This window comes from Calonectris borealis, chromosome 12 (assembly GCF_964195595.1).
Source record: "Calonectris borealis chromosome 12, bCalBor7.hap1.2, whole genome shotgun sequence".
In the NCBI taxonomy this organism is placed as follows: domain Eukaryota; kingdom Metazoa; phylum Chordata; class Aves; order Procellariiformes; family Procellariidae; genus Calonectris; species Calonectris borealis.
Window position 1 is genome coordinate 14,863,063 of NC_134323.1, and position 21,692 is coordinate 14,884,754.

Genomic DNA, 21,692 nt, shown 5'->3' on the forward strand with positions numbered 1-21,692 from the left:
CTAATAATATGATGATAATACAAATGTGTGTGAAGGATAGGTAAGATAATAAGCATTTGCCTAAGTGAGCTAAGGTTAACTTTACACGCTTTTCACATCATGTCTGTTTAGAAGTTGGATGCTGTAATATTTTTAGTTCAGAATTAAATGTGGTGCCATTGCCTTACATATGATAATTTCATATAATGAAACTGTTGAATTTTAAATAACTTGTATTGATAAATATATTAATCTTTTTAATTGTTAAATGTTTAAATGTTAAATACATTTTTACTTTATATTTGACTGCAAACTCCGCTTGTAAAAAAACTATACTATAGCACTGTGAAAGAGAGACGTGTCCTTCTCTCTAAACAGCCACACAGCTGATAAAAACCTTAAAAGTTTCTTTGGTATATCTTTTGCCCAATGGCATACTCAGCTGTACTTACTGTCATTCCTGAACAGATTTTTGAACATCGCTCCACTAAAAGAACTCTCTTTATAGGGACTAGAAGACTCCCAAAGGACTGTATATCATCAATTCCAATGTTTCCTATCTTGATATTTTTAAAAAAAAAAAGTTTTCTTAAGTAGAATCTCTTATTTTCGTTGCTTTCTCCTTGCAGGAATCTTTTTTGCATTTAAAGATTAATAATGCTTTTCCTTAAAATAAACCCAAGTTGTTCAAGCTATCCTTTCAGTTCTAGAACTATAAACATTCTTATTGCTTTTAGTCTTTCCAGCTGGTCCACAACTTAAAGCATACAGATCTGAGAAAAAGGAGGTAGGAAACAACCTAAGAAGTCATAGAATTCTCCAGCAAGAGGCAATGATTTTCAGTCTGAGCAGTTTGTCTGCTATACTTTTGGTGCAGCATATGCTTTACATCTCAAGCAGAGAACATGGGCCTGCCGAACTGATGATAATTTCAGAATTAAGTGTTCTGTGGTTGCCTATCTCCCAATCTCATGTAACAATGTTAGTGACAGAGGAATGGAGGAGGAAAAAATACTGTGAAAGGATGCTATTAATGATCTAGAACATCTCCTGTACTGAAGGCTCTAAGTACTTTATTTCTTGCAGCTGAGGAAGAAGAGCATGCAGATACTTGGGAAAGAGAAAGTTTGGGGGCACAGATTTGAACCTATGCTCTGAATCTTTTCCTAAATCAGGATCTAATTTATAAACTGCCTTCCTGGCATGTTTTTATTTTGGATAATACAGACCAACTCAGTTTATATGTAATTCCGGGGTCAGGTTTTTTCTGTTTGTGAAGTAATCTACTTGGCCTGTCCCAGAAGAATATTTACAGACTTTAACGTTAAGCAAACAAGTAAACTCAGTGGTGTTAAATAATTATGAAAATTGTAATGTTACTTAATTTTCAAAGTTTCTGTGAAGTTTTGATTTAATTCTTACAGCATATTTCACAGTTCTCATATGAAAAATATGATTGCATAATTAAGTGTGGATATTTTAATACAGTTCTGTTATGCTATAGGGCATGGGTTGGCCCTTTGCTTAGGTTCTGGTGATTCTTTTTCCAGATAAATCATAAGTAATTTTATCCAACATGTGAATGAATTATTATATCTGATAAGTATTGGCTAATGACACTTTCAGTCCCTGCACTAGCATAATACATTAAGGGATATATAAATATATAACTGTTAAATACGTATTCAGGCTATTTTTTTACTTGAAGTAATGAGTTGTAGATTGCGTTATATACTCAGATCTGGCATTTTCTTTGGAGATGTAAATTTATACAGTAGAGATCTTCAGCATCTGTTACTGCAATATTGCTGTGATGTTAATTTGTGGCTCAGATAATTTACGGGAATATTTGTAATTTCCTTATATAAAAAGTAGGAAAAAATTGTGAGTGGTTATATTGTTTAATAGTACACTTATATAGCTCATGGTTTCATTAGATAGATTGTATGGAGACAGTACATACTTTTATGTAACAATCGTCAAGGTTTACTATGGAGAGTTTTGTAGTATAGAACAGCAGCATATCTATAATTGTTCCGTCCCCTTTTCTAGATATCATGAAGTTTTGTGTTTTCAAAATAAGCTGATAAGATTTTCCTCACATTTTGAATTTGTGAATGCTTTCAGTTATGTTCTGTAATTATTTGGGGGGAAGGAGGCAGTGCATTTTTAAAAACAGTTTTAGATTAAAAAAAGAGAGATTCTAGCAGTTCAGGTGACCCGTTTGGAAAAAAACCTGTCCAGTCAGCTAATTAATTCCTGTTTTTCTCTATAGTCAAACCAGGCTTTTGGTTATGTTAGGTCAAAGGTATAAGCAAAGAATTGCTGACCATATTGCCAGTACTGATTTTAATTAATCTGGAATTATTTAAACTGTTTCAAGTGATGAAGTCTTGTTATGATACCTTTTGATTTGAGATGTATGATATTTAAAGTCTACTAGCACAGCATGCTATTAAATCAATAGGTATATAAATGTTGAATACTATTGTCACTTCACAATGAGCAATGTCACAAACTTTATCAGATCAGACCCTGGTACGCAGTCCTTAGTATTGTCAGATCAGTGAAGTTGACTCCTCAGTTCTGCTAGTAAGTCTTCATTTTGAATTTCACCAAGTGATGATAGTTCAATCAATTACTCTGGTAACATGCAGTATCGGTTTCTAGTGATAGTAGTATAAATAATCTGATTAGGTGAAAGAGAGAGTACTTAAGGGTTTTAGCAAATAAAAGCAGTTAATCTATAAAGAAAGTGCTAAACCTACTTGGAGAAAAGGGAACATGATGGTTCTTTGAAAGGTGCAGAATCCTCACCTTCTGATGAGTAATTGGAATGGAGTGAGGTTGAGGTTTAGGGTAATGAAAAGGAAAAGTAGAAGAACCTATTAATGGTGGAGATTTGTTGTTGGGAAAGGGAATGATGTAGAATAGGCTGCATTGTGGTTTTTAGGTCGTAATTTGTGTTGGTTGGTTCCTCATCACTACTTACTCCTGGGTTTATGAGAAACTTTACAGGTAGAGCTAGAAAAAGGAAGTACTAAAGTTGGGGAGTACCAAATTGGTGCATGTACCATGAGAGACCAAGGATGAGGGCTGTATTCCTTTCTGGAGATGCAGTAGTTCATCATAGACCCTAAATGTAGGGTAGCCACCATTAGTCATTACAGGAGTTAAAATAATGGGGCAGGGAGGGGACAGGACGAGATGACACCTTGTTGTTCATGGTTATTTACTGCCCGAGACAAAACAGAGATGTAAGCTGGGTTCAGCTGATGCTTAGATGTAGTTGCCCAGAGTAGCTCCAGATTTCCAGTCAACAGAGAAATGAGAGAAGTTTTAAACAGAAGAGGATGGGGAACGAGGTCTTCTGTTTCAATTTATTCTTGGAATGCAATGCCATTCAAGCACTACCATAAAACATTTTTTTATGAATTCTGATTTTTGAAAATGTCTTAAATATAGGACTTAAATTTTTATGTTAACTTCAAAAAATAGGCCATTTTAAGATGTCCAGAGCTGAACAACCCCACCACTTCAAAAGTTATGTGTAGTCCAAAAGATACTTTTTAAATTGACTATAATACGTTCACTTCTAGCAGTGTGATATCTAATTTAAAATTACTTGGTTTAGTACCGTTTAGGTCTTCACATTTTCAAAGCTAGTTATACAGCAACAGTGTATTAGCCATGCAATTTATCAATATTTACTCATTATCCAAATGGCAGACTACTTGTCATAACTAATTATTGAAATAATAAATAGTCTTATTAATAAAAACTGATGACAAGAACAGAATGATTTCCTTGATAAAGACTGATGATAGATTTTAGTATCTGACATGACACTCAGAACAGTGCAGATTGAATCTAAGGCCTCCTGCATGGATAATAAATTGTTATTTCAGAGAATAAAATGATTGATACATTTGCTTTGTGTGGAAAAAGCACCTGGGAAAAGATTCTACTCCCTAAGTTATTTAAACAGACTATGGTGAAATTTTCTTTCCTTGTGACAAATTTAACTTTCCAAGGAAGTGACAGCTCTTTGGCAGAGAGAGAGAAATTGATGCCTGCTTGGGGTCCTTGACTTACAGATTCTCCTAAAAGTCATGTTCATTTGAAAATCTCTTGGCATTCTCGCTCACTTTGCATACTCCTTTGGCAGCACACAAAGGAGTGGCTGCAACACAGCAAAAGGATGATGGGAAAGCATGATCATGTGACATGGCATAGAATATTCTGAGACAAATTAAGCCTGTCAGATACTTTGGAAAGACTGCTGCTGTTTTTATTGCTGCATGGCTGAGTTGGCCTCTGGTTCAAACTCGTGTTTTTTTCATTGGTTTGCTCTTACCTTCTGTGACAAAGCAACCCCAGAGACTAAGCATCTTTTGACAACTTGGAAATGGCTGGGCTGGGGGAAAAAAAAACAGGCTTTCACACTGAATAATAATTAAAAAAAACCAAACCAAACACTATTGTCTGTTTTGGGAAATGTTTTATTCATAACCGGTATTATTGAAAATTAAAACCTAAATATTATATTTGAAAAGTCATCTGAAGGATGTTGGGTGTATAAGATGTCTGGCATTCAGTTTCCTTAGCGTGGGGAAAATAATACATTTTGTTTCCTTTGGTGCGTCTTTTTCCCCATTTTCCATATTTTAATTGAACTTAAAGGAGTTTCATATATATAAAATAGCTCTGACATTTGCAACAAACTTAAAACATGGAAGTCCTATATAATTTTCTGTTAATTACTTCCTTAATAGCTTATTTAAAGTAGTCTATAAAATCAGTCTTAGCACCAACAAAGTCATGATATGGAGATTTATAATAGTTCTTACAAATTTTAGTCTTTCAGTTGCTGAGCTCTATATCAACAATGTTATAAAGTAAGAAAGAGTAATAGAATATGCTATTCTACTGAATGTCCATCTAATTTATTTAGAATTTTTTATGCTATACTCTGTACTTTTCACTATTTCTGAATCATACTCCTATAATCATATATAAAATGTAGTTGTACTTTTATTGGAATTTTGGGTTTAGGCCAAACAGGTGAGTAAAAGACCAAGAAAAGACTCCATATACTAAGACATGAAAAAGATATGATTATTGTCAGGTTTGACACACTCCTTTATGGAACAAACTTTGCATCTGACCCATTGATTTGCCAGATACTTGCATATAATTATTCTGAGAATGGCAGTATTTTTCTTCTGACTCATTAATGATACCTACCTTGAGCCAAATCCTGTCACAATAAACTGCACCCAGTCTTAAGTTACAAGTCATCTTTCTGAAAGAAATTAGATAATGGTAGGATATGATACAAAAATAAACATAGCAAAACTTCGCTTCTGTTTCATATTCTTTTAATTTTTAGTAATGAGTAGAAGGGAGTTGTGGATGACCGACTACCTTTAAAAGTGCTTACTAAGGCGGATATTGAATAAACTAATTATATAGCAAATTCTAATAATAGGTAATTCGAATACTTGTAATTATATGCTACATGCATCATGACAACAGTTCTGTACGAACCTGATCACCTTCAAAGTGATCGAAGTTCAAATTCAAGTGATCAAATTCAAAGGAATTCTGTCAAAATTGTCAATTTTTGCAGAGCAATAGCTGTAAGATAAAAGGCAGCTTAAGAAAAAGAAAATGCTTTGTTACATATATAATTGGGAGTGGGAAGATGTAGTATTGTTTAATTTTGAACTATACACTGGTAACCACAGAGTTCAGGGTTGGGCACTGTTGTATTTGATTGATAGTAGAGTGAAAGAACTTCAGGAACCTAACACAGTTAATCTCTTCCTTACTTGTGCTTATATATCTGTGCTTACCATGTAACTATAGGCCTTCATAATACTCCTGAAGCACTATCATTTGACTGTGCAGAGTACATTGAATTTTTTAATAGATTTGTTGACTGGTTGGAGATTGAATTATTATACTTATATAGGACAGTGAGATAAGAGGTACCTATCAAATAATAATACTTCTTTGAAGATTAAACACTTCAAAAAGGAGAGAGATTAACAATTAAAAACAGAGTGTATATAATTAAGTTTCCATTGTTTGAACACTGATGTTCTGTAACGTTGAGGGTACAGTTGTCTCTTCCACCACAAGTTTTTAACAGAAAGTGAATTGCCATATAGTACTTTCGTTGTTCTTGCAATATTAACATTAGCAAGCTAGTTGTATTGATCATAGATACACGTGCTCTTTAGAGCAACGTTGAAAATGAAGTATGTGTTACTTACAATAGGAATATATTTCTTTCTTTTCTGAATGTAAGTGAATGCATCTGTAATGTCAGTATTCTCCTTTCAGTGTCCTACTCCTTAGTTGTTTGCACAGTGTACATACCATCTTATTCACAGTCTCCTACCTGCAGTCAGTCAGGCAGTTCCCTTGTAAATGGGATGTGCAAAATTCAAAATAGTTTACTCCAGTTTTCAAATCCTATAGAGAGTGTGGATAAAACCTGGTTCCTGGGACGTGGCCCAGGATTAAAGATAGTATAGGCATAGCAGTGGGTGGGCCCAGTTTGTGCTGAGACTTACTGAACAGGATGAAGAATGTCCTCGCATATTCATCTGAGATGGATCTCTGATTTTATTCTACAGAGTTCACAGATACACATCAACATTTTGGTGGAATTATTCCAACTTCTTGTACAATATTTACATAGCTTATATAAATCTTGGCAACTTCAGTGGGTTTAGCATACTTTGGATTGAAATGTATGTCTCCTATTAACACTCAGTGAGATTCCAGCTTCTAAAAGCTAAATTGACAAATGCTTTTAGACATGGAACATTTGAGACTTCTGGAAAAATATTGGACCTTCCATTACATCCTGACCCCTAGTAACCTTTTTATCTATGGGAGCCATTCACATATGAAGAAGAGCAAAGGTGAAAAAATACTTTAGCGTTTGAACTGTGTAAGATTTTCAGAGGCATTTAACTATCATGCTGCCCATTCAAAGGCAATATTCTATTATGATATGAGAAAAGAATCAAAGAAAGTAGTCAACCTTAGAAGGCCCTCATATGAGTTATAAGGTTCAATATCACATCCTTAAGTAAAATGACTGTAAATCACTAATAAGCTCTTGTTCGTGAAAGGATTCGAGTATTTTGGCCTTGCACTGATCCAGAATTGTCCCAGTTTCAGGCCTGATACCTGTCTGAAACACTAAGTCTTAAGCTAGTTGCTTCTTCTACAGTGCCTAATCTGACAGATGCGTATATTAGGAGGAATGGATTCCACGGGAATTCTAGCATTGTGTTCTAAAGCTGAGCACTGTGCAGAAAAGTAATCAAGGGCCAGTGTAAACCCAAACTATATTAGTGGACCAGTAACTTCTTGCTTTGCCTATGCTAGTTGGACACAAGTCATCTATAAACTTGAAGCTGTATAACCATAATAAAAACAACACAGAGCATGAGCTAGTAACTGTTTTGATGGGGAACTTGAAAGAATTCAAGCCTTTCAAGTTTCTTTTTTTTTTTCTTTTCTGATGCAGTTATTCTTGTCTTCATTCCCAGATACTTTCAACAGATCGGTTGGTGAGCATTCCTTTCCCCTTCAGTAAATTGCCCAATTGTGCATGTGTAGAGTAGAATGTAGAATTCGTGTATCTTACAGGCTTGGTTTCGGTTTGTTTGTTGGTTTGGTTTTTTAAATACCAGCAATTCAAAGTGAAATCTAGATGTCTTTTTGACTTTAGTGTTTCTAAAACTTCTGTCAGTAAGGTATTTATATTTATTAAAAAATGTATATTTTCTCTTAAATTTAATAATTAAAGCTATCTAGAATTCTATTTGGTTTACTCCAGTAAATTCTATAGCATTTTCCCAAAGAGACAATAAAATACTTCTAAAATTTTTAAATAAAGAATGAAAGGAAGAGAAGCAGAATATGTAATACTGAAGTAGAAGCATGCTGCAGAAAAACAAGCTGAAGAAGCTGATGAGAAGCTATTAACATCTGCTCCCTGTGCTAAAATCAGCTCTAAAGTCTGAACAGCTAAAAGAATTCTGTTTAATAGGAAACCTTACGCAACCTGATTATTACTTAGCAGGTGAGAGGAAAAGCAGGAAATTGCCAGAACTCATTTTTATGTATAGAATTAATAATAGCATAAGTTTAAAAAGTGGCTTACATGGCAATAAGAGACTGCGAATGAAGTGATGATTAGGCAGATAACAGGTGGCCCTTATGCAAGGTTGTCCAGGTTAGCTTCAATGATGTAAGGTAAGTTTGTTGTGAGTCAGCTAACTGCATCATGAATACAGAAGAGCTAAATACCCGGGTTTTGGGTCTTTTTAGATAGCTCTTGATGTAAATTTTGTTTATGTAGTTTCAACATGCACTCAGATGAAACATCCTATTTTCATGTTTTTAAAGTAAATTACTCTGAATAGAGAGGAGATGATTTGCAATATAATTAGGCTAAAGTGAAATCCAACTTTCATACAAAGGTCAAGATATTCTCTATCTTATCATTTACAAAGTTTTTACCTTTTCTATCAGTCCATGCCCTTTGAAGTGCTGTTTCATTTTAAAACTGATACAATTATATACAGCTTCAATTGTTAATAGTGCCAGTGGAACTAGTGATTCATTTTTGCTGGACTATGAGACAATGATGTTCTAAACCACAGATACAGAATTTTTAAAATGGTCCAGTTCTGTATATGTTGACAAATCTACACATCTAAGAGGTAGACTTACATATCACACAGTGGCATGTTTGGAAAAACACTTTGGACAGAAACTGCTTTTTTCATTTCTTCAGAGTGTGGCCAAGAAGATGGAAGGTTCTCTTTTACTGATTGAAAGAAGTCAGTACCTAGAAGGATTAGAACTCCTTGCATTATTTTGAGCATCAAATGATACTGTATTCATGGAGTACAGTCTGAGCTTAGGAGCAGGGCTTACATACACTTGACACGTATTTCCAATTAAGCTTCGTCACGTTTTTTTTGTGGGGCAAGTAAAAATATAACTAAGCCTGTGTTATTATATGGATATAATAAAAAGTACATGGGAACCCTCCTCTCCAAAGCATATTAATAATTATACCTTACAGCTCTTGGATCATAATAGATAAACCAAGGAGGTTATCCACAGCTAATCGTGAATTCATCCATGGTTGAAATCCTCAAAACAGAAATGTTCTCATCATTTGCATACATCTTTCATACTTTAAAAATAATAATAATAAAATAAAATTAGTTGAGTGCCCAATTCTTTGGTATTGAAGTATAACTGGATGGGTACAATCTGATTTCCTCCATTATTCTGCAAATTCAGAGTAATATATTAACGGTGCTGTAATTTTTTTGTCCTCAGGGAGATTCAGTTCTTTTAAAGCAATTTAAACAGGAGAGCCTGATTGCTCTGTCAGAGTGTAGTTACATCCAGAATTATAAGCCAAAGAATTGCACTCTCACCCGTGTAGTTCTTCTACTGCATATGGACCAACATCAGTTTTTACAGAAATACTGTGCCATAGTTTACAGTTGGAAATAACCCTTTGGAATTACAGTGTAGTTTTATGTAAATAAGGTAGCCTTATCCAAAGTAGATTCTAATGATGGCTCTAGGATTAATACCTTGTATTCTTGTAAAATCTTTCATTGGCTTGCACTGAAAGGCCATGATGTTTCTATTAAAGTCTCACACAGAGTTCTGTGTGAGAACTCTGCACAGTCTATTATCTAGTCTACGGATATGCTGCACGGTCTATGCAGCAGTCAGTGATTAATTGGTGACCAACAGGAAGGATTAATTGTTAATTGCTTAGCACTTTTGGGGGGGGAGTTTCTTAGGGGTACTCTGGTTTCATCTAGCAAATCCAATTAAACCATGAAGTTACATGGGTGGTCTTTCTTTACAATGGTGCCCTTGTTTATTGCTGTTAGACCTGGAAGGAAATTCATACACTCCTCAACATAGAGATCCTTGATTTCCAAGGTTTGATGTACTTACACTCCTCTGATCTCGAAAGTTAAGCGTTCTTACCATGCTAGAGTGAATTCTAAAGTATGACTAGCACAAGATGAAGCCATTCAGATGGTAAACTTGAAGCAACTGCTTCTCAGCCTGGGGTCTGTGTGACAGCTGTGGGCTGTGAAATGTCAGAATATAATTTACTGGAAATTGGAGAGCAATGCCTTAGAGCATGAGTCCTGATTCCCTTAGTAGGGGACAGCACTGAAATTCCCTAGCATCTAATAACTGTCTGGTCCAGAAACACTGTTAAGTAGTTCTTTCTGACACTGCATTGAAATTAAAAGGCTTTGACAGAAAAAGAGCCCGTTGGGCTATAAGGACTACCCTCTAAGTTTGCAGTCTGCCTTACAGGGTCCTTGGTGTCTTCCCTAGTCCTCGTTCATATCAACCTAGGGTTCCCTCATCACACAGACAGCAAGAATCCTTGTGTTTCCTTACTGCCCTTCTCACAGAGGACAGCATCTTCTTGGCTTTTCTTTGTTTGTTTGCTGATCACATGCATAGACACCTTACAAAGAAAATAAGAGTAATTTAAAGAGTATAATTTTTATACTCATACCTTAGTCCCCAGTGCATAATGGAGTCACACTTTCACCACTATCCAGCGTGGATTTTTAAAATTTAATTTAGGCTTTTTCTTAATGATCATTAATTTCTGGAGATGATGCACTAGTTTAATGAGAAAATAGGATTTTATTCCACTTCATGCATCAACAACAAAATTGTTACCTAAGTGCAATTACAAAATAGTTTAGCCTAGCTTTCTCAGGCATCAAATACCCACAGCTCTTATTCACTATGTGGGAAATTAAATAACTACTTCTGAACATGAGGGCATTCATTAATGTTGGGTGTGTTAATCAAACCACTAGAAATTCTAGGTCAAGTCTCCTACACGTCTTCTCTTACTCATGTTATTGAACATATTTGACAGAGTGACAGTGAGAAAGAAGGAATTCTTGATAAGTGGTTATTAGTGTCAGTTTTAGAGGAAAAAGGAAACCAACATGGGGAATAAAAACAGGAAGGCCTAGTGGGCTTTCAATTTTACTTCCAGGTGCTTGTTATATACAGACACAGAAGGTAATAGTGGAGCTCATCAAGTTAAAACCAGTTACCAAAACAATAGTGCAAAGGATTAATTCATGTAGCTCTGCATACATTCATATATTATAACCAGTAAGAAATGGCTGAATTGTTGTAGGAATCCTGATGATGCTGTGTTTGAGAGATCTAACTTAAGAGACAAATAACTATATGTTATGACTATTCAAATTAAATGTTTGTAATCATAACTGATATGTTTAAAATTATTATTTTAAGTATCTTATTTACCGTTTATCAGCTGCTAGTTGAAGGAACAGTGGGGGACAAATTGATTAAATGTTTAACCATGTGGAGTCAAGTGATTTCCATGAGCTCTGCTTCTGCTTTGGAGCTGAATTGTGTACAAAGTAGGACAGTTTGCAGTAGATCTGATCAGCTTTGCATTGGAGCATAAATGTATTAATTCCTGTATAACCTATTAAACTTTTTTCCAAATCATCCACTTATTAAAAGTTTTGTATGAAATGAGATGCCAGTGTTGTCCTTTTATGAGTGTATAATATACAGGGCACCAAACCCTCTGTAATTACTATTTATAATTGAAAATGGAAGTTATATTTTTAAATCTTAATCTCTTGCATTGATATAATGTCCTCCAAATGCTGGCTCGTTTGTTTTAATATTGTTTTTAATGCATTGTTACTAATGCAGTGAAGGGATGGGGAAGTTGGAGAATAGTGCTTAATACAAAAGGTTAACTGGTTTTTTTTTAATAATATATTACAGCTGAAAGAAAACATTAAAATGCTTAAATCTGTATATATATTTAATTGTTTATCTATGCATTTAACAAGAATGCTCTGCACATCTGTTTCAGCCATCACTAACTGAAGTGACTTATTTGATTGAGGGTTATATTAGACTTCAGAGCTAACATGGATTTACTTATCTGCAGGTCAGTGGGATTTGGAATGACAATTTATTATAATTGTTATATTTTATTTATAATTCACAAATGGCTTAGAGATTTAGATTTTTTGTATCTTATTCCTAAATCCTCTCTTCATAGTTAGCACCAGTATCCATTAGACACGATTGCTAAGGACAAACTAGTTTCCTAAGTCAGTGAAAAACTGTCAGAGTTTCATGGAACCAGCTGTAGTGATTCATCCAAAGAAGCTCTGAATTAATTAGCAGGTAAAAGTATAAGCAAAAATTTTCCATTTAAAAGAGCTAGAAAAAATGCGCAGTAACATGACAGATATCCTAGGAAACTGAGTCATAAAATACACCATGACTACTTGAAATATTTTTAAGTTTATTGATGTTTACCCAACTTGAGAGCAATGAGCATCTCCGTGTTCCTAAAATAACCTTGTTTATACTACTGTCTTGCAAAGTAGCATGCCGTTATACCAGTTACTACAATAGTAAAAAGTAGTCTGCATAGTGAAGTTGTCAGATGATAAAGACAGTACTGCAGCCGTAATTATTCAGGGAAGCCTGCTATAACTGGATAAAAACTATAATGCAGGGACAAAATATATGGTATTTTTAAAATCAGATATTTTCCATGAGCTTGGCTTTGAGGCTTGCAGTAATTATATAGCTTATAACATCTTAAGAGGTGAGATAAGATAGGGGAAGAGAATATTACATTACACAAAGAATACCTGAAAAAAGCTAACAGTTATTCTAAAAATGGTAGCAGATAAATAGAACAGTGATGCAACAATTCTCTTGCGCGAACCCTTGCCAAGTGCTACTTTCCACCTCCAGTGGAACCCATCTTACTGTCTTCCAGAAGAAACTGTGAGGATAATTTGTTCCTCCATTTCAAATTAGGTGAGAAAATACAACATTATACAGCCATGATGTTACTGTAGAAAAAGCCTGTTCATGTTGGCTATACCTGAAGACGAGAATTTGAACAAAATAATCTGGTTTGGATTTTTAGCCTGGTTAAGGTTTAATACCAAGTACAGTTTGCAAAGATTTGCATGAGTGACTTTTGCCTTTGATTGTATTTGTGTTCAAACAGTTTCTTGGTCGAGAGCAATTCTGCTATGTCATCATGGTTTGTTAAAATTTTGTAAAGTCTAGGAGTTTTAAACATTTGAGTACGAATGATTGTTCAGTTTAAGGGGTTTTTTTTTGGAGTGTTTGCTATTTGGTATTGAATAGTTAGTATGCCGCTATTTAGAAACTCCCCCTGAGCAGCAAGTGATGCAAGTCGTCTTAGAATAGGAAAGTTAGTAGTTGAAAGGTCACAAAGTACATTCTCATATTTCTGCAGATCCAAGCAATTGGCTATGCTCTGAGCAGGTAGTAGTTGAAAGGTCACAAAGTACATTCTCATATTTCTGCAGATCCAAGCAATTGGCTATGCTCTGAGCAGGTTCTTTTCAGATGCTCTAATGTATTCCAATAGCCATGTGACCAGAAACGGGCAAAGTGTGAGGAAATTCCAGTCTTGTTTCCTGTAGGTGAAGAAGGAAAAGGATAATTTAGGAGTCCTAATATTGGTGACGTGCAAATATTCCAAATTATTAATTTCACCAACTAGATATTACAGCACAGAGAACAGAAACAGCAACTGTTTATTAAGTGTTCTGTAGAAACAATCCTCCAAAGAAGCAGAAATGTGACTGTAACACTTAATATAAACACCAGTCTCTCTCATTATGTCAAAGTGAAAGTATTATAACAAAATTTTAAATTTAAAAACAGCCATGAGGGGATTAACAGAATTTAGAAAAGTAAAGAGTTTGAGCAAGTAAAGAATTTCAGACAACCAGCTCATTTTGCAGTAGGTAGTGTAATGGAATATACAAGAAGCAAAAAGAGAGATAACACAACAGGCTTTCTTTAAAAGAGGCCATTAGATGACATTTAAAGTCTAATGGATAAATTCCCACTTCAGCAGACTGTGGAGCCGTTATATGTGAATTTCAGATTGTTGGCAGATGCTTTCCTGGATTATGCTCCCACAAGTTGTTATTTCATTGGAAATAATGCCTCTCACCTGTAGTTAAACATGGTAAATGCATTAACAGAACCACATTATCTGAGGATAACATTCCCCTATTTAGATTTGTCCCCATTTCATTTTGAGACATTGCCCATTGGCAACTCAATATAATTGACAGAAAATTCCCTCTTAAGTTGCCTACAGTATTCTCGGAATGTAGCTCTAGTCCCGCTGCCTTATCTTTGAAAACTTGTGCAGTGAGTACATAACTTAAGAACAGTGATGGAACAGTTCTAAAGTTCTAAAGCATTTCAGAAAGTAGTCCATGTCAAGCCAGAGGACACTTTCTAGTCTGAAACCACAGAGGTCATTTTTATTTTTTTCTTTAAGACATTTGGATTTAGCAAAGTGTGTGGCTAAAGGTCTGAGATTAGTTCTTCTGCCGAGAAGAATCTCAGTGTTATAGTCTTGCTAAATAAGAATGTTGGGGTCAAATTCTCAGATCCCTGTGTTCTCCCTTCTCTCACCCCAATACTTTTCTATTAGGTTCTTGTATTTGGCTGGAAGGTATAAGATGCTTTGTACTTCTCCTTTTCTAATTAAATCTGCTCCACAGTAAGTCTTCTCAAGTGCATCACTTCAGTTGGATCTACTAGAAATTATTGAAGTACTATTGGCTTCTGTCAGTGGTACAGAAGCTCTTGTGAGAAAAGAGTGCTTGTGAGGAAAAAAAAGTTCTCAGTTCTTGTGAGAAAAGGAATAACTTTGTCATAAAATCACAGTAGAGTTAACTGGATTGGAGCCCCACAGGTCATCAAGGCCACCATTCCACTTGAAGAAGAATGATTATCAGCCTACTGCTGGATAAGTTCAATAGCTTTGTCTAGCAAAGGTTTGGCAACATCTGTGAATGGAGATTCCACTACCTGAAAGGGCAGCCTAGCCCAAGGCTGCACTATCCTCCTAGTGAATTTGTGGTTTGGGGGATTTTGGTGGGTTTGTTTTTTTTTTCCAAAAATTTAACCTGAACCTCCCAAATCTGAGTCTCTGGTTTTCAGAGTTTCTGACATGACCAAGAAGAGTTTGGGTCCATCATCCATCAGTCCATTGCAGTATTATATAACTAAAACTGTATTTACAGGTCTTAATCATCATGATTTTCTGGTACTGAATTTCCCTTCCTCAAACATAGATTTTTATTGTCTGTAAACCTTTGATTATGTGTTCATTCTGACACTTACAGCTTTTCTGGCTCTTTTTTACCTTATTGTGCATCTACTTTAGATGTTCTGCTCCATGGATTGTTTTCAAAGTCAAGAAGTTAAGTAGTGGTACTTGAAAAGGCAAACTTGAGAAGAGGTTGAAAGGGAGGATGAATATACACAAAGAAAAACTGAAAGAGATGATTAAAGGGTACACTACCAAAATACAGCTAGGCTTCAGGGACAGTACTTTTAAAATACAAAATTAAAAAAAAAAAAGGCATGATTTTAAGACAATTATTAATAGAATCCATTTCTGAAATAAAACAGAAACTAGGATACGTAACTTCAGATGAAAGTTCTTGATCCTCACTACAAGCGTAGTGATCTCACAGTTGCAATGCTAGATAGAATTGCAGTGTCTTGTGGGTTAACCCCAATAGGCAGCTAAGCACCACACAGCTGCTTCCTTGCTTCTCCCCTCCCAGTGGGATGGGGGAAGAGGAAAGGAAGAGTAAAAGCAAGACAAAAATTGTTTGAAAGAGAAGTGGAAGAAGAGAGGAAGAAAACAAAACAAGTGATGCAACGGCAATCACTCACCATCTTCCATGGGTAGACCTATGCTCAGTTCCCGAACAAAAAAAATGGCTAATCCTCTGCTGCGTTTTTGTTGCTGAGCATGACATTATATGGCATGGAATAACTTTGGTTAGTTTGGGTCATCTGCTTGGTGATGTCCCCATCCAACCCCTTGGACACCTCCAATCTGTTCATTGGGGGTCAGAGTGAGAAATAGAGTGGCCTTGGCACTGTGCAAACACTGTTCAGCAATAGCTAAAACATTAGTGTGTTACCAACCTTGTTTTGGTCACAGATCTAAAACACAGTGCTGTAGGAGCTGCTATGAAGACAATTGACTCCATCCCAGCCAGATCCGGTACACAATGTCAGGAACTATCTTCCCTTCTTTCTCATAACGGTGTTCTGAAATTTGAGCAAGTTTCCTTATTTCCTGATAATATTAATTATTTGATGCTTGTAACGTTTTAGTTTCATGGAATAGTGGCTATATAGGAGTGTACTATATAACTTGAAAATGAAAATTGGAATGAGTAGCAAGTCTTGTGCTAGTTATTTCCACAGAACTTTTTTTCTTTGCCCACTATGACCAAAGTGGCTGCTGCAGCCCAGTGAATTATACTGTTTAAAACAATTTATTACCTCATAGTTGCAGTACATCAATGTATTCTACTGTAGGCAGGTACATTTCTGTTCTTGTTTATCTCCATGTTCAGCTGCACAAGTGTAAAAACTCTTGTTTCCTAAAGATTTCCCCTCTTGTACCTTACAATCACACCTAATTACATTGCTAGTGGATTTCAATATCTAAGCTAATGTGTACCAGGTTTGCTTCAAATGGGGGGCAAATTCTTTTTTAATTTATACTGATGTTAAAAGAACAGAGTAAAACTTTTGCTGCTTTAAAACACCAACTCATGACAAAATTGCACTCCATTGACGTTGTAAAGCAAGGCGGTGATATTTGGATCACATGCTGGGAAATGGAAACTATGGATTTCATTTGAGAAACTTGGATGGCTTTCCAATTTATGCATCACTTTTTTAACCGGTTCCCAAAAAGAGGCTGCACCAGAAACCAGTTACTTTTTTTTTAGGATGAGTTTGCTGAAGATTTCATTGTTTTATGCAACAAAATAAAGCAACGTTTCCTTCTTTTCCCTCTTGTGTTTCTGAACTCGTTCTCTTAGTAGCATTAGCAGTACATGATGATGAAACAGTGATATTCATGCTGGTGCCAGATGGTCATTTTCTTTTAATTTAGGATCCAGGTATTGGACCTGGTTGCTTTGCAGGAATTATTAGTTTCTTTTACTTCTCTGGCTAAAGGCAATTTTAGTACCCATTACAGGAAAGATTTTTAAACAAGATAATTAGCTATTTACCAGTAAATTGTTGCAGTAGAATGTGCTACCTGATGTATTTCTTTCTAATCTCTGGTATAGATTCTCAACTGTGTTAATTGGCCTAGTTTGGTGGAAGCCAAATTAAGTGGTGGTTTATATACCGAGGATCTGGCCTATCCTTTTTTCCCCTTTTACCAATCAACATTATTACTTTGTTTCATGCTTTCTTTTGATCTGCATTTTTTTTTCTGCTGTCTGCTTTAACCACAAAGAATAACTATTCTAAACATTATTTTTAAAAATGTGTATATCATTATATGTGTGGGCACACGTCTGAAATAGCTTTTGTTACGGAATATCAGCTTTAAAAAACTAAGTCTTTAAAAGTTCAGAGATGTGGTAATTAAACTTCCGTGGATAAATTCTTTATTTTGTCTCCCCACTTGAGATATCTAGAGCCTGTTCTCTTTCAGAGCACTTGACATTTTGATAGCCTTTGTATTTTAAGCCAGTTCCATTTTATCTCATTCAACACCTAGTTCAGTCTAATGTCATTTTTATATTAGAGAAACAGAGACTGAGTGCAGCTTGGAAAAATTTTATTTCCATGACTTGGAAAGCGTTACATAGGAAATCTCTTTTAAAGGCAAGAAGACGATCCAGTTCTTGGAGCAAAACTTAGATGTTTTATGCATAACATAATCCCTTTTTCTGTTACCTGTTTTGCTAGATACCTTCCAGATTCTGAAGTAAAAGAAAAGAGTTCTTAATGTCCTCATTCACTTTATAACTCTAATGCATTTGTGGAGCATCAGCTCTCAGAATCAGTAAAAGAGCTTCTCCTGCTTTTGCTCCTTCTGCAGAGTTTTATACTCCTGCCCATTGGACTATTTGAGTCTTAATGCCTGATTTTTAAAACTTTTGCTCTCTGCATTCCTGACCTCACTATCAGTGGAATTGTATTCTGAGTGCAACAGTATGCATTATCGTTCAAACATCAGCACAGTAGGAAATCTAAAAATTCACATACAAGTTCCGCAGAGCAAGCCCTGGTCCTGTACAACCAGTCTGTGACCCCAAATCTCAAGTTCCAGCATGGCTTCTTGAACCCCCTTTCTCTCCAGCTGACCCAGTGCACCTACTGGAACCCTGCTGAGTAACCTGAATTCTGGGTGACTCCAGGATGTTGTATCTCAGGTATGATGGCAGTCAAAGGCTGGGTACCACACCAAATACTCCATGCGGTTTGTGTAGGCTAAATATGCACAGATACAAGAATTTATTCGTAGTCTAATTTAAGAATTAATAGTCTAATAGTTATTATTAGTCTAGTTGCAATGATATTAACATTTGTAGTCCAAAGAATCCAGGTTGCTAATTCTCAATAATACTACAGTTAACAGTGATATATTGCAAACTTTCTAGCATCTACCCTTTCTTCGGTGTTATGCTAACCCTTTCAGTATCCCTCTGGATAAGATGGAAGGTGCTAGTTTTCCTTAAGAAGAAGGTGGGAGGGGGGTTATGGTGAGTCATCGGCAGCATTTCTGATTCTTCTCCAAGAGGAGTATAATGTTGGTAATAGGAGGTTTCTTCCTTTTCTGAGAGGTAGCTGAGTATTGATAATGCAAAAATGGTTATATTCTCATTCTCATACTGGGTTATTAATTGTTTAGTATACATACTTATCAGTCTATTCTTAGAGAAGTACTGTAATTACCTAGCATTTGGGATGTAAATTTTACTGATTGAGTTTCCTAAATGAGAGTTTATTAAAACAGCAATGATTTTCTTCTGAGGATTATTTTCTTATTAATTATTGGCCTGATCCAAACTATGCTTAAATGCTCTAAAAAGAGGGGAGAAAAATTAAAGCTGCATATAGTGGAAGAAAAAAAATAAATCAGGTGATGTTGTGAATAGTATACATATATGACATCACATCCACGGAAATTTGCTTGATTCTGTACTTTATGTCCACCATCATTACCGTATTCTTTATGCAACAAAAAGATACAGTTAATACTCCTCCCTAATTTCTTCTCTGCAAAGAAATTCCACCCCATGAACTTCATCAATATGTACAGTATTTCTTTGTGACAGTGTCATTTAGTGTGCTGAGAGGGGCATGCTAGTAAGAGCAAATGAGATTGTATTAGTGTCATTACTAATTGAGTTCTAATGTTGGTGTTTGTTAACACAGAAGGAAACGCAGCACTACAGCCAAGGCTTTCCTATTAAAAATTACAACATTAAGTGGCATGCGTGATACTAAAATTGCACTTTAACCAAGAAGGCTGGTTGAACTGTATGGTTTTTGTGTTACATTTACAGCCTTTATTAAAAATACATTAGTTATGAGTTCTGTCAATTTACTAAAGAACAACTTAATGTTACAAAAAGATCAGTTAAATACTATTATTTTGGTAGCTTTCTAAAGTGATAGTCTTAAATAGACACTTACCATAATCATGGTAAATACAAAAATGGTAGTATTTGCATATTTTAATTGATTTGCATGTTGTTTGCTTGTTCTAGCTGGAAAATACCTATTTGATAGGGTTCATGTCTTAAAATCAGTCGATTCAGTTGCTCTTCTCTTGTGCTGTTTCTGACTGAATCAACAACGTTGTGCTGGTAATCAAATACAGCGAGTGCCTATGATTTAGAAAATCTGAGATAATAAACAGGAATAGCAAATAACTACATAGAAACATAGAATAGTTTGGGTTGGAAAGGACCTTTAAAGGTCATCTAGTCCAACCTGTCGGCTGTGGGCAGGGACATATTCAAGTGGATCAGATTGCTCAGAGCCCCGTCCAACCTGACCTTGAATGTTTCCAGGGATGGGGCATCTACCACCTCTCTGGGCAACCTGTTCCAGTGTTTCACCACCCTCATTGTAACAAATTTCTGCCTTATATCTAGTCTAAATCTACCCTTTTTTAGTTTAAAACCATTCCCCCTTGTCCTGTCACAACAGGCCCTGCTAAAAAGTTTGTCCCCATCTTTCTTATAAGCCCCCTTTAAGTACTGAAAGGCTGCAATAAGGTCTCCCGGAAGCCGCCTCTTCTCCAGGCTGAATAACCCCAAGTCTCTTAGGCTTTCTTCATAGGAGAGGCGTTCCATCCCCCTGATCATTTTTGTGGCCCTCCTCTGGACCGGCTCCAACAAGTCCATGTCTGTCTTGTGCTGAGGGCTCCAGAGCTGGACACAGTACTGCAGGTGGGGTCTCACGAGAGCAGAGTAGAGGGGCAGAATCCCCTCCCTCGACCTGCTGACCATGCTTCTTTTGATACAGCCCAGGATGCGGTTGGCCTTCTGGGCTGTGAGTGCATGTTGTCGGCTCATGTCCAGCTTTTCATCCACCAGAACCCCCAAGTCCTTCTCGGCAGGGCTGCTCTCAATCCCTTCATCCCCCCCGCCTGTATTGATACCAGGGGTTGCCCCAACCCAGGTGCAGGACCTTGCTCTTGGCCTCATTGAACCTCATGAGGTTCGCCCAATTCTCGAGCTTGTGCAGGTTGCTCTGGATGACATCCTGTCCCTCAGGTGTTTCGACTGCACCACTCAGCTTGGTGTCATCTGCAAATTTGCTGAGGGTGCACTCAATCCCACTGTCTATGTCATTGATGAATATATTAAACAGTACTGGTTCCAGTATGGATCCCTGTGGGACACCACTCGTCACCGATCTCCATCTGGACATTGAGCCATTGACTACTACCCTCTGGATGCGATCTTCCAACCAGTTCCTCACCCACTGGACAGCCCACTCATCAAATTCATACATCTCCAGTTTAGAGAGAAGGATGTTGTGGGGGACTGTGTCAAAGGCCTTACAGAGGTCCAGATAGATAACATCTGTAGCCCTTCCCATGTCCACTGATGTAGTCACTCCATCATAGAAGGCCACTAGGTTGGTCAGGCAGGACTTGCCCTTGCTGAAGCCATGCCAGCTGTCTCAAATCACCTCCCTGTCCTCCATGTGCCTCAGCATAGCTTTCAGGAGGATCTATTCCATGATCTTCCCAGGCACAGAGGTGAGACTGACTGGCCTGTAGTTCCCTGGGTCTTCCTTTTTTCCCTTTTTAAAAATTGGGGTTATGTTTCCCCTTTTCCAGGCAGCGGGAACTTCACCGACTGCCATGACTTCTCAAATATGATGGATAGTGGCTTAGCAACTTCGTCCGCCAGTTCCCTCAGGACCCACGGATGGATCTCAGTCGGTCCCATGGACTTGTGCACTTCCAGGTTCCTTAGATGGTCTCGAACCTGATCTTTTCCTACAGCGGGCAGCTTTCCATTCTCCCAGTCCCTGCCTTTGCCTTCTGCGGCTTAGACAGTGAGGCTTGACAACCTGCCGGTCAAGACCGAGGCAAAAAAGTCATTGAGTACCTCTGCCTTCTCCATATCCCGGGTAACGAGGTCTCCCCTTTCATTCCGGAGAGGGCCCACATTTTCCCTAGTCTTCCTTTTATCACCAACATACCTGTAGAAGCTTTTCTTGTTGCCCTTGAC